This window comes from Petaurus breviceps, unplaced genomic scaffold (assembly GCF_028583685.1).
Source record: "Petaurus breviceps papuanus isolate PSGF00001 unplaced genomic scaffold, PetGlider_PUasm1.0 98, whole genome shotgun sequence".
NCBI lineage: Eukaryota > Metazoa > Chordata > Mammalia > Diprotodontia > Petauridae > Petaurus > Petaurus breviceps.
Window position 1 is genome coordinate 56,633,503 of NW_027187460.1, and position 16,474 is coordinate 56,649,976.

General features: G+C 39.2%; 1 protein-coding gene and 1 long non-coding RNA gene across 3 annotated transcripts in view; one reads left to right on the plus strand and one right to left on the minus strand.

Moving 5' to 3' along the window:
* LOC138155817 (uncharacterized) overlaps positions 1-1,198 on the minus strand; it is a 52,082-nt gene extending 50,884 nt beyond the window's left edge. The window contains exon 1 of the long non-coding RNA XR_011166999.1: positions 2-1,198. This is a non-coding gene — a long non-coding RNA (uncharacterized lncRNA). The remainder of the gene's footprint in view (position 1) is intronic.
* Positions 1-16,474, plus strand: part of LRP12 (LDL receptor related protein 12) — a 142,727-nt gene that overhangs the window by 771 nt on the left and 125,482 nt on the right. The gene's annotated exons all lie outside the window — the stretch shown is intronic.

Below are 16,474 nucleotides of genomic sequence, written 5' to 3' on the forward strand. Positions count from 1 at the left end.
CCTTCTTTCTGTCTTTACCGAAGATCCTGAAACTCCTGAGCCCCGTTGTCACCAGCACCCTTGACATCCTCTAATTGTCTTCTACTTTATTTCCTAGTCTTTGAAATGGGATAGAGGTACCTCTCTTTACCTTCTGTGGTTAGGAAAGGAGAACAAGAATGCAGAGATGTCGTTAAAATTTAAAGCTTCCCATAAGGGCTGGGAAGAGTATAATGAATAAACCAGTGGATATACCAGTCTAGTGAAAGGGGAACTGAGGACAGCCCATGCCACCTTTTGACTCCGTGACTTGTTCTGGCTTCTTAATCCAAGTCCGACTACTCCCTGCACTTGGGGTCAGCACATAAAAGTACCCATAGTTGAAAAGAAAAAAAAAGTCAAAATTAATTTAACTTAAATCTGTTTGTTTGGCAGTCTGATTATGTCAGTCATAAATACACTGCATTTGAACAGTATATCTTCTCAGAGGATTCCAGTGATCATATGTCACAGATGAGCATTGTTATAGTCTTTTCTGAAAACACCCACCAGTGGTGTATGTGGTAGCTGTCTTAACTCCTGGCAAGTTATAAAGTATTATAGTAAAATTATTTACTTTAAGGTGACATCCACTGTTTCTTCCTTGTTAGCAGTCTTTTAGATGTTCTTTCAAATGTGACTCTTGATCCTGATGGGTTAATATATTGTCTTTTGGATTTGGGATTATTGTTACCCAAGATAGGATTATATGTGTTTAAAAAACAACTTATTTTAGATTAAGAAATTCTGTTTTAGAATTCCATCTTTATACCTACTAGCTGTGTGACTGCTTATAGATCTTTTAACCTGGTTTTCTTCATCTGTTACATGGTTATAATACTTGTGTGGTGCTTCACAAGAATTTTGAGGAAAGTATTTTGTAAACCATTTAGTTTTTCTTTTTCAGATCAGTACACGATTTCTGATTGTTCATTGCATGAGTTAGCAGTGGTCATCAGTTTATGGGTCTAGTTTTACACTAAAGATCAATAAACTGCCTTGTTCCTTTCAGCCTAAAGGTACTTAGGGTTTTGATCTAGCATTTGGAAGGTTAGTTAAAATTGGGGTGGTCTTGATCATTAGAGGAGGTGAGGAGAAAGGGGAAGGGAGTGGGTGGTTGTCAGACTTAGTATAAGAACTTGGTTATATACTCTACTGTATCCTATCTAAACAAACTTAAGCCATTGACTTGAACTACTAGTTTACATGAGACTAGAATAGATAATTGCATTGGTCTGCCTAGGTACCACTATTTTTTATCTTTATCCCTTGAATTTAGACTGAAATTGGTTCAGCCTCTTAGGGATAGGACACAAGGAGATGTGTATATAGGTTGTTTGCTTTCCTGTATTCTCTTTTGCTTTCTTCATACATATATTGATCAACTGAGTTTTTACTAAAAAGTGAAGTTTTACACTAAGTAAAACATTAAAAAGTTTTGTTTTTCAGTTTACAAGAGTTTTCCCAGATGTAACAGAAGAAAAGACCTAAACTCATTTTTCTAAAAATGCCTTTGTAAAATTTGAGTATAGACATAAAAGCTAATTTTTTTTTGCATTTTGGAGGGCAATTGGGGTTAAGTGACTTGCCCAAGGTCACATGGCTAGTTTTTATGTTAAGTGTCTGAGGCTGCATTTGAACTCAGGTCCTCCTGACTCCTGGGTCCCTGCTCTATTTTCACTGCGCCACCTAGCCGACCTAGCTATTTTTTTTTTTAAACTGGAAATGATTATGCCAAGCATGACTTCCTAAGCCACTTAAGAATTTCTTTGTGCAAGAAGAGGAGGGAGAGAGTCAAGCAGACCATCAAGCAGTGCCTCTGCTGTGATGAAAGAAAATCATTGCCCTACATCTATCTGGGAAACTTAGATTTATATTTGTACATTTTCTCTTCATTTTGTCCAGCCATACCTGGATTTATGTCAAAGTCTAAAGATTGGAATATAATGTATCTTGAAAAATACCTCTTTAGTTTCTGGGCCTTTCTTTGTCTAAAATGCATTTTCTGAGTAGTCTTTCAAAAGCACTTCTAATGTGCCTTAAAAGAGCTAATTCTTCCCAGTAACTATAGCATGGATCCTACCATGAAGACCATGATGTTTGGTTTATATTAAGCCATTTCCATCTCTAACTGCTTTACACTGCCGTTTCTTAGCTCTCAACTTTAATGTTGCACAGCTTTGACTTTTACTTTGATAATTCTTTGAAACATTTCGTGTGTTTGCCTAATGTGCTTCTCTGCATTTATTTGCTTTGGCATATATATTCTCACATGACTGTTATGGGTGAACTCAGATGTGTGTAGCTTTCATACTTGCAAATAACTTTTTTGAATGCCAATGACTTATTTGGAATCTCTGACTTACTATATAAAGCAGGTTTTTTTTTTCTTTTTGAAGAAATAGCTGGATAGGTACAATTACCTGCCACCAATCGCTATATCTTGACACTGTTGTAGGCTTATAGGAACTAGAAGCAAAGGACTAAATTTCAGGAACTTGCTCTCTGTCTTACTTGCAAGTTAGCTTACAGGTTTTGAAGGGACGGGAACAATAGTAATAACCAAGATTTCTCCCCAGGAACTGTGTGCTGGTACTATTAGTAGTAAGGAAAAGGGACTGGACCAGTGAGTTCATTGGTATATAGGAAACTCCCAGATGAGGAAATTCCTTTTATCAATGCAGGTTTTGCTTCTATAATTTAGAGTCCTCAGAGTAGTTAAGTAATTTACCCTGGATCCCATAGTATATGTCAGAGGTAGGACATGAACGCTGGTCTTCTTGGCTCTAAAATGAATTCTCCGTACATTATGCTAAAACTCTTACTATTAGAAATAGTTTTTTGTTTTTGGGGTTTTTTTTTTGCTTTTTGGAGGGCAATTGGGGTTAAACGACTTGCCCAAGGTCACATGGCTAGTTTTTGTGTTCCTTGTCTGAGGATGGATTTGAACTCAAGTCTTCTTGACTCCAGGGCCTGTGCTCTATTCACTGTGCCACCTAGCCACCCCCAATAGTTTTTTTTTTTTAAGTGCCTCATGGAGTCTTATATATGAATGCATGTTTTCTAAAAAGGGTTATCAAGTATCATATAGAGCACTCTTGTTTCTATCTCTTGGTATCCTCATACTCAGCAGATGGAAGAGCTTCATTGTTTTTAAAAAGTCCCTTTTCTCTCAGATGAAAGTTTAATATTTATTAGTTGTGTGTACATATATCTTTGAGAAGTATGTTCAGAAAATTTCAGGATTCTCTATTTAGATTATTCAACCTAGAGAAGACTGAAAAATGTTTCTTGCAGTGAATGTTTAGTAGAAAATGAGGCTTTCCTTCATATGTGATGGCGTTTTTAAGTAAGCTGATTTTCAACCAATAATGTTTTGCTGACTGCAAATTAATTCAATAAAGGTTGTTAAGTCACTCTTCTTTGCACAACATCATATTAAGTGTTGGGGGGGATGGGGATAAATGACATTAGTTTTGCACTTAAATTTAAAATCTTTGCATGTCATTCAGTCAGTAAATATTAAGTGCTTGGTATGTGCCAGGCATTGTGCTAAGCATTGGAGATTTGAAGAAAGGCAGGTAGTTCCTGCCCTCAAGGAGCTTACAGTCTAAAAGAGGAGACAACATGCAGACAACTATATACAAATAACTTAGAAACAGGATAAATAGGAAATAATCAACAGAGGGAAGGGACTAGAATTAAAAGCAGATTTGGGAAAGACTTCAAGTAGACTGTAGGATTTTAGCTGGGACTTAAAGAGAACCAAGAGGGAGACCTTTCCATACATGAGGGGAGTTAGTGAAAATGCCCAGATACAGGAGGTGGGAGTATCTTGTTCAAGAAATAGCAAGGAGGCCAGTGTCACTAGAACAAAGAGAGGGGGAGGGTATAAAATGTAAGACAGCAAAATGCTCTGCATGTTATTTTACCATATTTAATATTATCCTTACGTTATTTCCAGATAAGTCAGCATCATTTTATAAAACATTTCTTTAAGAATTCACTTAGGGACAGCTAGGTGTTGCAGTGAATAGAGCACTGGCCCAGGAGTCAGGAGGACCTGAGTTCAAATCTGGCCTCAGACACTTAACATTTATTAGCCGTGTGACATTGAGCAAGTCACTCAACCCCAATTACCCCGCTTTCCTCCCTACAAAAAGCAAAAAAAAAAAAAAATCACTTAGAAGTTCAAATTTTGGAGAGAATGTAGAACTTCCTGGAAGGTAGGAAAGAAAGCTTGAACTTGAGCCTGGTCCATAGTCAGATAATGCATTTTTGTTCCATATATTTTATGCATCATACTGCTTTGTTTTAATTCACAATAAAAATTATCTAGAACATCAAGAACAGTATGCAAAATAAATGGAAGCCATGCATTCTGTAGAATTCTGAGATGTTATCAGATAGAAAATTGTTATCCTCCCAGATACTCAAGTCTTATTCTTTCCAATTCAGCCTTGTTTGTCCATATCACAGCCCATTCTGCTGAGCCATATGATAACTTGGTGACACCAAAGACCTCACCATCTCTCATATCTACAACTTTGAAATCTTACTGTGACCACAGCTTTCTATTCTTATACCTCTAGTTGTGTGATCTTGAACAAATAACTTATATGAACTTCAGTTTCCTTATCTACAGGATGGGATTAATGAATGATATATCTGTCTCACAGAATGGCTTTAAGGAAATGCTTTGTAGACCTCAAAACATTATTTCTTACTAATGTTTGCTTTTACTGTGACCTCTGGTCCATCTGGTCAGGAGAAAGTACAAAATGTTCTGCAAGTTAGGGAAATAGCATCTATTTAGATTCAGAAAAAGACCTTAGAGATGATTTAGCCCAGCCTCTTCATTTTACACATGATCAAACTGAGGCCCAGAGAAGTTGCATCTTGACCAAGTTCAAACAAGTATTAAGTAGCAGATCCTGGATTTGAGCCTAGACCTTGTGAGTCCATCATCCAGAGATTCTGTTCTAACCTATTTTCCCTTGTTTAGATTTTCATAACACTACTCTCCTGGTTCTCCAGGTTCAACCTCTCAGGGTTTCTTTCTTTTTTTGGCGGGGGTGGGGGGGGTGGGGGTGGCAAGTCGAATAGATCTGCCTTCTGGTCATACCACCTAACTGTGAGTGTCTGTTGGGGGTTTGTTCTGAGCCCTCTTCCCTTCTTGTTCTATACTTTCTCCCTTGGTGATTTCATTAGTTCCTAGGAATTCATTTGTCCTTATCCAGATAATTCTTCAATCTGTTGATCAAACCTTAATCTCTCTCTCTATTAGACATCTGAAACTGGATGTCTCAAAGACATCTTAAATGCAACATATCTAAAACCAGAATTCATTATCTTACTCCCAGTGCCATCTTCTTCCTGACTTCATGGTTTCTTTTGAGGATACCATTATCCTCCTAGTTGCCCATGCTGGAAATATAGTTGTAATTCTCAGCTTCTCACTCTCACCCCACATATCCTATTTGTTGTCAAGTCTTCTTGTTTCTGTCTTTGCAACATCTAGTATACTTCTCGTTCTCTCCTCTGACAGACCATCTCTCTGGTACTTGGCTCTCATCACTTCATGCCTAGATGATTACATTTGCCTTATGATGTGTACCTGCCACAAGTCTTTTGCTACTCCAGTCCATCCTCATCTCAAGTCATGTCAGTGGCTCCCTGTTCCCTTCAGGATCTAATATAAAATGCTTTGTTTAGCTTTTAAAGCCTTTTACAACTTGACCCCTTTCTACCTCTCCAGTGTTTTTATACTATACTCTTCTCTACATACTCTACAATTCATCAGTTGAGCCCTTCTTGCTGTTCCTCACATATAACACAGAAAATTTGATGCCTTTTTCCCATGCCTGTTCTCATGCCTTGAATGATCTCCCTTGTGATTTCCACCTTTCCCAGCTTTCTTAAAGACTCAGCTCAAATTCTGCCTTATCTGCAGGTGGCCTTTCTTGTTACTTTCCCTTCCTGCTTCACCCCCACCCCCATAGCCTTCTCCAGTATCTTACCTCTGAGATTATCTCCAATTGCCTTGTATGTACAGAGTTGTTTGAATGTTGGGTCTCCCATTAGATTGATAGCTCTCTGAGGGCAGGGATTTTTTTTGCTATTCTGTGTATCCCCAGTACTAAGCACAGTGCCTAGCATATAGTAAGCATTTAAGAAATGCTTGATGACTTGACTTGACTAGGGATACAAATATAGATAAGGCTTCCTGGAGGAGGTGGCAATTCAGATGGATCCTGAAGAAAGGAAGAGAAAATTCAACTGATGAAGTTAGGGGAAAGAAATCCATTTTGAGTAGGGTGAAGACATGAGCAAGGGCAAAAAGTAACAGAAGAGAGCAAAATGAAAACTAGAATAGGGGGAGAGAGATATTAAGTAGTCTGTAATATAGAGTACATAACAGGGAGTAGCATGAGATAAGGTAGATTAACATAAGGCACTACAGAGGAAAGCAGGTTGATGCCTGATTATGGAGTGTCTAGAATGCTAGGATCAAGACTATAATTTTCTGTAGGCAATAAGGAGCTACTGAACTCTTGAATGGAGTAGTGACACAGGCAGTGCATTTGAAGGAATGCTTTGGAAAATGGTAAAATTACAAGTAGGAAGAACATGAAGGCCTGGACTAGGATGGTTGGAGTAGGAGTGGAAAAGAAGGGATGACTTAGATATCATGGAGATGAAATCTATAGGACTTTGCAATTAATTGGATTTTGGGATGGGGTGAGGGAAGGTGAAGATGATTTGGCTCACTATCTCATTTCTTACAGTGACTGTTCCAGACCTTTCCCTCTTAGATCTTACTCCCACTTCCCATACTTCTAGTACTTCTTCACAGAGAAGACTGATACCATTTAGTATAAAATCCCTCAACTCCCGGTTTTTTTTTTCCATTCTTTAAGATTTCTCTGCTTTATTATCAATTCAAGAAGAAAAGAAGTATCATTGTTTTTCTTATCTAGAAGATAATATGGTGCTGTGGATAGAAAGTTTTGACCTTAAGCTTTGTGACAGGATATAAGTTATTTCACATCTCAGTACTCCAGGTAATTCTAAGACTCTTTAAGTTGTCAGTTGCTTGCTAAATTTTATGGGAGACAGATCTTTCTATACAAGTGAAATCACTGATCTGGTGAACAAAGAAAAGAAAAAGTTGTTTCTAGGCTGTTTCTTCCATACTACCTACTCATTCTTTACCCACTTATAAATAAGACTTACATTCCCATCCACAATGCTACAGAAACTAGTAATTCAGTCAACAGGCATTTATTAAGTAATTAGCATGTGCCAGGAACTGTGCTAACTTCTATTTAAGGTCCCCACTGGTCAGCATCCTCCTTGACCTCTTAGTTTTTTTTTTTTCCCCCAGAATTTATTTATTTTTAGTTTTCAGCATTCATTTCCAGGGGATTTTGACTTACAAATTTTCTTCCCATTTCTCCCCTAACTCCTACCCCAAGATGGCAAGCATACTGATTGCCCCTTCCCTCAGCCTGCTTTCTCTTATATCCCCTCCTTTCCCCCACACCCACTTTCTTGTAGGACAAGGTAGATTTCTATACCCCATTGCCTGTATACCTTATTTCCCAGTTGCAGGTAAAAACAAATTTTTAACATTTGCTTTTAAAACTTTGAGTTCCAGATTCTCTCCCATCTTCCCTCCTCACCCATCCCCACTGAGAAGACAAGCATTTCAATATAGGTTATTCATGTGTAGATATATAAAACATTTCCATAGAAGTCATATTGTGAAAGATTAACTATTTCCCTCCATCCTATCCCACCCCCATTTATTGTTTTCTCCTTTGACCCTATCCCTTTTCAAAAGTGTTTGCTTCAGACTACCCTCTCCCCCAATCTACCCTCCCTTCTATCATCCCCTCCTCTTATTCCCTTCCACCCTAGTTTCTTGTAGGGTAAGATACCCAAATGAGTGTGTATGTTATTCCCTCCTTAAGCCAAGTCCAGTGAGAATAAGGTTGACTCATTTGCTTTCACCTCCTTGCCCTCATTGTAGCAACTTTCTCTTGTCTCTTTTATGTGAGATAATTTACCCTATTCTATCTCTCCCTTTCTCCTCCCAATATATTCCTCTCTCACCTCTTAATTTTATTTTTAAGATATCATCCCTTCATATTCAACTCACCCTGTCTCTGTATACATATCACACACACATATATGTATATACATACATATACCTACCTATACATATATATGTGTATATATATTTTTTTCTATTCCCTTCAACTATCCTGATACTGAGAAAAGTCTCATGAGTTACAAATATCATCTTTCCGTGTAGAAATGTAAACAGTCCAATTTTAATAAGTTCCTTATGATTTCTCTTTTCTGTTTACCTTTTCATGCTTCTCTTTTTTCTATTTGAAAGTCACATTTTCTGTTCAGCTCTGGTCTTTTCATCAAGAGTGCTTGAAAGTCCTCTATTTCATTGAATGTCTATATTTTCCCCTGAAGTATTATACTCAGTTTTGCTGGATAGGTGATTCTTGGTGTTAATTCTAGCTCCTTTGACCCCCAGAATATATATTCCAAGCCCTTTGATCCCTTAATGTAGAAGCTGCTAGATCTTGTGTTATTCTGATTGTGTTTCCACAATACCCAAATTGCTTCTTCCTGACTGCTTGTAATATTTTCTCCTTGACCTGGGAACTCTGGAATTTGGATATAATGTTTCTAGAAATTTTCTTTTTGGGATCTTTTTCAAGAGGTGATATGTGAATTCTTTCAATTTCTGTTTTACTCTCTGGTTCTAGAATATCAGGGTAGTTTTCCTTGATAATTTCTTGAAATATAATGTCTAGGCTCTTTTTTTTTGATTGTAGCTTTTAGGTAGTCCAATAATTTCAAAATTATCTTTCCTGGATCTATTTTCCAGGTGCATGGTTTTTCCAGTGAGATATTTCATATTGCTTTTTATTTTTTCATTCTTTTGGATCTGTTTTAAAATATCTTGATTTCTCATAAAGTCATTAGCTTCCATTTGCTCCATCCTTTTTTTGTTTGTTTATTTTTAGTTTTCAACATTTATTTCCACAAGGTTTTGAGTTACAAATTTTCTCCCCGTCTTTCCCCTACCCACCACCCCAAAATAGTGATCCTACTGAATACCCTTTTCCCCCATCTGCTCAATCCTCCCTCATTCCCTCTCAGACTTCCTAGTAGGGCAAGATGGATATACCCCAGTGCTTATATATCTTACTTCCCAGTTGCATGTAAAAATAATAATAATAATAAATTTTTTAAACATTTGATTTTAAATCTTTGATTTTCAGATTCTTTCCCTTCTTCCCTCATTACCCATTCCTTCTGGGATGATAAGCAATTCAATATTGGTTACACATTTGTAGTTACAAAAACATTTCCATAGTAGATATATTGTGAAAGACTGACTATATTACCCTCCATCTTATCCCACCCCCCACTTAATCTATTTTCTGTTTTGACCCTGTCCCTTTTCAAAAGTGTGTGCTTCTAACTCCCCTCCCCGACCCAATCTGCCCTCCCTTCTATCATCTCACCTCTTATCCCCTTCCCTCCTACTTTCCTGTAGGGTAAGATACCCAATTTAGTGTGTATGTTATTCTTCCTTAAGCCAGATTCAATGAGAGTAAGGTTGACCCATTCCCTTTCGGCTTCCTGTTATACCCCTCCTTTGTAACAGCTTTCCCTTGCCTCTTTTATGTGAGATAATTTTCCCTATTCTGTCTCTTCCTATCTCCTCTCATTATATTCCTCTCTCACCTCTTAATATTATTTAGATATCATCCCTTCCTATTCAGCTGATCCTTTGCCCTCTATGTATACATGTATGCATATATATAAATATATACACACACTCACATATATATCAAAACACACATATACTCTCTATAAACATATATATGTGCATATATATGTATATATGCATATATATACATATATATTCCCTTCAACTAGCCTCATACTGAGAAAAGTCTCATGAGTTACAATGATCATTTTTCCATGTAGAAATGTAAGTAGTTCAACTTTAATAAGTTCCTTATGATTTCTTTTCCCTGTTTACCTTCTCATGCTTCTCTTGCTTCTTGTATCTGAATGTGAAATTTTCTATTCAACTCTGGTTTTTTTCATCAAGAATGCTTGAAAGTCCTCTATTTTATTGAATGACTATATTTTCCCCTGAAACATACTCAGTTTTGCTGGGTAGGTGATTCTTGGTTTTAATTCCAGCTCCTTTGACCCCCAGAATATATATTCCAAGCCCTTTGATCCCTTAATATAGAAGCTGCTCAATCTTGTGTTATCTTGATTGTGTTTCCACAATAGTAAAATTGTTCCTTCCTGGCTGCTTGTAATATTTTCTCCTTGATCTGGGAACTTTGGAATTTGGTTGTAATATTCCTAGGAGTTTTCTTTTTGGGATCTTTTTCAAGAGGTGATTAGTGAATTCTTTCAATTTCTATTTTTCTCTCAGGTTCTAAAATACCAGGGCAATTTTCCTTGAGAATTTCTTGAAGGATGATTTCTAGGTTCTTTTTTTGATCGTGGCTTTTTGGTAGTCTGATAATTTTAAAATTATTTATCCGGGATCTATTTTCCAAGTCAGTAGTTTTTCCAGTGAGATATTTCACATTGCCTTCTATTTTTTTCATTTGTTTGGATCTGCTTTATAGTATCTTGATTTCTGATAAAGTCATTAGCTTCCATTTGGTCCAGTCTAATTCTGAAAAAATTATTCTCTTCAGTGAGCTTTTGAAATTCTTTTCCATCTGGCATATTCGACTTTTTAAGGCATTCTTCTCCTGATTGGCTTTTTGGGGCCTCTTTTGCCATTTGCGTTAGTCTATTTTTTAAGGTGTTTTTTTCTTCAGTCAGGTTGTTGACTCTCTTTTCATGATTTTCTTGCATCATTTTCCTTTCTCTTCCCAATTTTTGCTCCACTTCTTTACTTTGTTTTCAAAATCCTTGAACTACTCCATGGCCTGTAACCAGTTTATATTTTTCTTGGAAGCTTTTGATGCAGGAGTTCTGACTTCATTTTCTTCCTCCCATTCCATGCTTTGATCCTTTTTGTCCCCAAAAAAGAAATCTAAGGATTGATTGCTCTGCTTGCTTTGCTTCCTCTGCTTGCACCTGTTGCCAGTCAATTTACTTGACTTTTGAGCTCATTACCATGGTAGAACTCTGCTTCCAGAGAGGAGAGCTTTGTCCCAAATTGCTGGGGTTTTTGCAGCTGCTAGAGCTATGGGGGGGGGTGCCCACTCTTCAGTCCCCACAAGTTCTGGCCCACTGGCCATACACCCCAGGACCTCCACCCGAGAAAGCAACCCAGACCCAAGCAGGTTAAAGCAAGAGCAATTACCCTCTGAAGGTTCACTTGGTCTCCCTACGATCTGTAGGCTAGGAGCTCTGGAGGTAGCCTCCCAGGGAAGCAGCTGCAGCCTCCATGACTCCGTTACCTCTCGCCCTGGGGGCAGGCGCCAGACTGTGCTCTTCCTTTCCAACAGAGTTCCTGCCTGACCTTTTACTTGCTCTTTGGCGTTTATGAATTGAAGAGTCTGGAAACTTCCACAGCTTCTGGTGATTCACTCTCCTTAAATCTGTTACAGCACCGGCTGGTCGGGCTGCCCTGAAGCCAAAACCGTACAGCTCATGGGGACTGCACTTTGCTCCCAGCTTGCTGGGATGGACCCTTCCTGTAGGCCTGCCGGGCTGCCTTCAGTGGGAGATTGGTTTTTCTCTGTCACTTTGTGGGTTCTGTAGCTCTAAAATTTGTTTAGAGTCATATTTTATTTAAGTATTTGAGGTGGTTGTTGGGGGAGCTCATGGTATTTCCTGTTTTTATGCTGCCATCTTGGCTCAGTCCCCCTCCCCCCCCCTCCAATTTGCTCCATTCTACTTTTGAAGGAATTATTTTCTTCAGTGAGATTTGAAATTCCTTTTCCACCTGCCAGAAAGCAGTTTTTTTTTTTTTTAACATATTCTTCTCCTCATTGGCTTTTTGGACCTCTTTTACCATTTGAGTTAGTCTGTTTGTTTGTGATTTTTTTTTTTAAGCAACTGGGGTTATGTAACTTGCTCAAGGTTACACAGCCAGTTATTTCTGGGTGTGGTGCTAAGTATCAGAGTCCGGATTCGATCCCAGGTTATCCTGACTCTGGGGCCAGTGCTCTTACTCACTGTGCCACCTGGTCACCCCTAAGCAATTGGGGTTAAGTAACTTGCTCAAGATTGCACGGCTAGGTGTTTCTGGGTGGATGCTAAGTGTCTGAGCCCAGATTAGATCCCGAGTCTGTTTTTTAAGGTGTTATTTTCTTTAGTATTTTTTTGGATCTCCTTTAGCAAGCTGTTGACTCATTTTTCATGATTGTCTTGCATCATTCTCATTTCTCTTCCCAATTTTTCCTCTATTTCTCTTACTTGATTTTCTAAATCCTTCAGCTCCTCCATGGCCTGTGACCTATTCATATTTTTCTTGGAGACTTTTGTTGCAGGAGTTTTGTCTTTGTTGTCTTCTTCTGGTTCTGTTTTAATTGTCTTTGTCACCAAAGAACGATTTTATAGTCTGATTTCCCTTCCTCTGTTTGCTCATTTTTCTAGCCAATTACTTGACTTTTGACCTCTTTGCCATGGTAGAACTCTGCTTCCAGAGTGGAGAATGCTATGTCCCAAATTTCTGGTGTTTTGCACAGCTGTTGTCAGAGCTTCTTCTAGGCGCCTGCCTCAGAACTGTGAGGAGAAAGCCCTCTCCACAGCCAGTATAAGCTTTGTCCTGCCAGTGCTCCTCCTCACTCCAGGACTGCCACCCAAGGCTGCAACCCAGATATAAGCAGGGCGAAGCAAGAGAATCCTGCCTCAGCGCCAGCAAAGAGATTTCTGCATTTGCACTCTGATCATCCACTTGGTTACCCCACCGTCTGTGGGCCTGGAGCTCCAGAAGCAGCTGTCCTGCTGCTGCAATCAGCCATCTCTCAGACAGGGGCCAGACCTCATTCTTCTCTCACCCAGGTCCAACAGAGTTTCCTCACTGATGTTTTACTTTTTCTTTGGCGTTTATGGATTTAGGAGTCTGGAAACTGCCACAGCTGCCAGTGATTCAGGCCAGTTTATGCCAGTGGCACACGCAGGGCTGTGTTCTGCTCCACTCTGGTGTGATAGACCCTTCCTGTCGGCCTGCTAGGCCGTCTTCAAAAGTGGGAGATTTGTTTCAGTCTGTCATTTTGTGGGTTCTGTAGCTCTAAAATTTGTTTAGAGTCATTTTTTACAGGTATTGGAGGTGGTTGGGGCGTGAGCTCAAGCAAGTTCTGGCTTTTACTTGGCCATCTTGGCTCTGTCCCCCCTAGTGCTGTTGACCCTTCCTTATGTCAACTTTGTCTTTATCATCAGGATTATCTTAATCTCCTGTTTTCTTTCTCTCTGTAACTGGCTTCTCTTTCTCCGTTGTTGGCTCTTCATCTTCTTTCTGATCCCTTTATAGGGATGTTTTATTATTGTTGTCCTTGGCCCTCTATTTTCTGTTTCTCTCTCCCTCTCTCTCCCTCTTCTCTCTCTCTCTTCTCTCTGTCTCTCTCTCCTCTCTGTCTTCTCTGTCTTGTCTTTCTCTTTTCTCTCTTTCTCCTGTCTCTCTCTTTTCCCTTCTCTCCCCCCCCACCCTCCCATCTAATTTCACTCACTTTGAAGTTTCAGCTTCAACTACCATCTTTATGCAGATGTCTCCAAAATCTGTAAATTTAGTTTTCCCAGACTTTTCCCTGAGCTCCAAGAAGTGTATTTACACTAAGATTATCTCCACATTGATTCCCTGCTAGCACTTAAAATGCCCCAAACCATGCTTATTCTTTCTCCTTAAATGTATTTCTTTGTATATCACTGTTTCGGTTTGTCTCTGTACTCTCCCCTCCCCCGCCAATATTTTAAGTCTTGGGAATATCTCTGGTCATTCCACAGCTACATAGTACTCTGTGCATCGTATCACAACACTTTCTCTGTTGATTATACCTCTGCTGTACCTCTTGTATGTTAACCAGTCAGTAATAAATATTTATTCAGTGCCTACTATGTGCTGCGCACTGTGTTAAATCCTTAAGATGTAAAGAAAGGGGAAAAAATAGGTGTCAAGATTAGGGGTAGAGAGAAAGTTAAGAAGGGCTTTGAATGCCAGAGGATTTTGATCTTAAAGGTGTATTAGGTCAGCAAGCATTTAGTGAGTGCTTATTATGTGCTGGGCAGATTGCTAAGCCTCAAGGATACAAAGAAAATTTTAAAAATAATCTCTGCCCTCAAGGAACTCACATTCTCATGAAAGATACCAACATGCAGTAATCTCAGAGGGAAAGAACTAGCAGGGCAATGAATCAGGAAAGGTCTTCTATAGAAGGTAAGATTTGAGTTGAGTCTTGAAGGGAAGCCATCTGTCTCCTTTCTCTGTTCCTGCTACCATTTTTCATACATGTCCTTTGCCTGTGCTATTTTTTTTAGCAACCTTTTAATAGTAAGAGATATTTATATAGAGCTTTAGGGTTTGTACTTGCCCAAGTTGGGTCATTTCTTTTGCTCAGAAAATCTTAAGTGACTTCTTGTTATCTGCTGAGTAAAGATTAGACTTCTTTGCCCAACATTCAAAGCTTTCCACTGCCTTATATTTCCTACCTTATCCCATTAAATCTTGTCTTCTCCAAGAGATTTCCTCCTCTATCATCCCTACTCCCTCACTTACCTTCAATCTCTCCCTTTCTTTTAGCTGTTTCTCTATTGCCTACAAACATGCCCATGCCTCTCCCATCCTCAAAAAATCCTCACTTGATTTCCTTCTTCAACTATTTGAGCCATGATTTGCCTGTCTTTTTTGGCTAACCTCCTTGAGAAGGCTGTCTGCAATAGCTGTTTCCATATTTTCTCTTCTCACTCTCTGTTTAACCCCTTATAATCTGACTTCCAATCTCATTCAATCAAAACTTTTCTCCTGGGTTACTAATGGTCTCTTAATTGCCAATTCTAATGAATAGTCTTTTCTTAATCTTCATCTTTCTTGAGCTCTCTTTAGCCTTTGACACTTCAGTCAGTCTCTTCTTGATAATCTCTTCTCTCTAGGTTTTTGTGACTATTCTTTCTGTTTCTCCTCCAACCTTCTAACTGCTCCTTCATAGTCTCCTTTGCTGGTCTTCATCCCTGTCATACCTGCTTACCATATCCCACAGATCTCTGTCCTGGGCTCTTCTGTCTCTGTACTATTTCAGTTGGTGATCTCCTCTGCTCCTATGAATTCAAATTGTCATCCCTATGCTGATGATTCTCAAACTTACTCTTCCAGTCCTAACCATTTTGCTGACCTCCTGCCTTGCCAATCACCTTTTCATACATTTTAATCTAGATGTCCTGAGACATCTCTAACTCTACATGTTCAAAACTGAACTCATCATCTTTTGTTCCAAACCCTCCCCTGTTTCAAATTTAACTGTTAATATTGAGGGCACCACCATTTTACCAGTCCTTGAAACTTATCAGGCTTGAAACTTAGGTGTCATCCTTAATATCTCATTCTCACCTGTAGCAGCAAGCACCCCAGCATACCCAGGGTGGCTGCCAACACAGGTTCTTAGATCTGCTTTTCTAAAGGAAAGCAGCTCAAAATGGATTAACAATCTTGCTTTAATCAAACACATGTCATTTACCTAGTTCAGGGGAAAAAAGGTCAGCACCCTAAATTTCAGAGAATACAAACAAGTTACAAGCAGACAAAAAAAAACTACAGACAGAAACAAATCAGCAGATAGCCTTCCAACTGTCTCACCATTACATCCATACCTAGTCAGTTACCAGAGAGGGAAGCACCAACATCTGGGTTTTCAAAGCTGGGGGACTCAATGGCTGCCCAGAGTCTCGTCTGGTCAAATCACACAACTCTTCTCAAAGTGAGCCCCAAAATAAAGCCTCACATCAGGGTTTATATAGCCTTCTCCCGGGTCAGAGGATGTCACAACCCTCTTGACCCACTGCCCAGTCACAGAGCACCAAGGTGTGGGCATTTCTGAAAACCAAGCCTTCTGCCATAGGTTCCAGGTGCACTTAAGCCTATCAAAGGGCCTAGGGGCAGGGAAGATTAATTCCCATTCCCATAACATCAACCCCCCCCCCCCCCAAGTATCCAAGGTCTGTAGATTTCACCTTTGTAACATCTCTCCAATATGCCTCTTTTTCTCCCAACACTTCCATCATCCTGATGTCATCACCTCATGCCTGGAGTTGTAGTAATCTACTGATGAGTCTGCCTGCCCCCAGTTCCTTCCTCTCTCAATCCATTTCTCCCCCTCTCCCCACAAATTCCCTATTATCTCTAGGATCAAATATAAACTTCTGTTTGGCATTCAAAACCTTTAGAATTCTTCCCCTTCTAGCTCCCTCACCTCCCCCCCCCAATCTTTCTAGCTGTCTTTTCCCT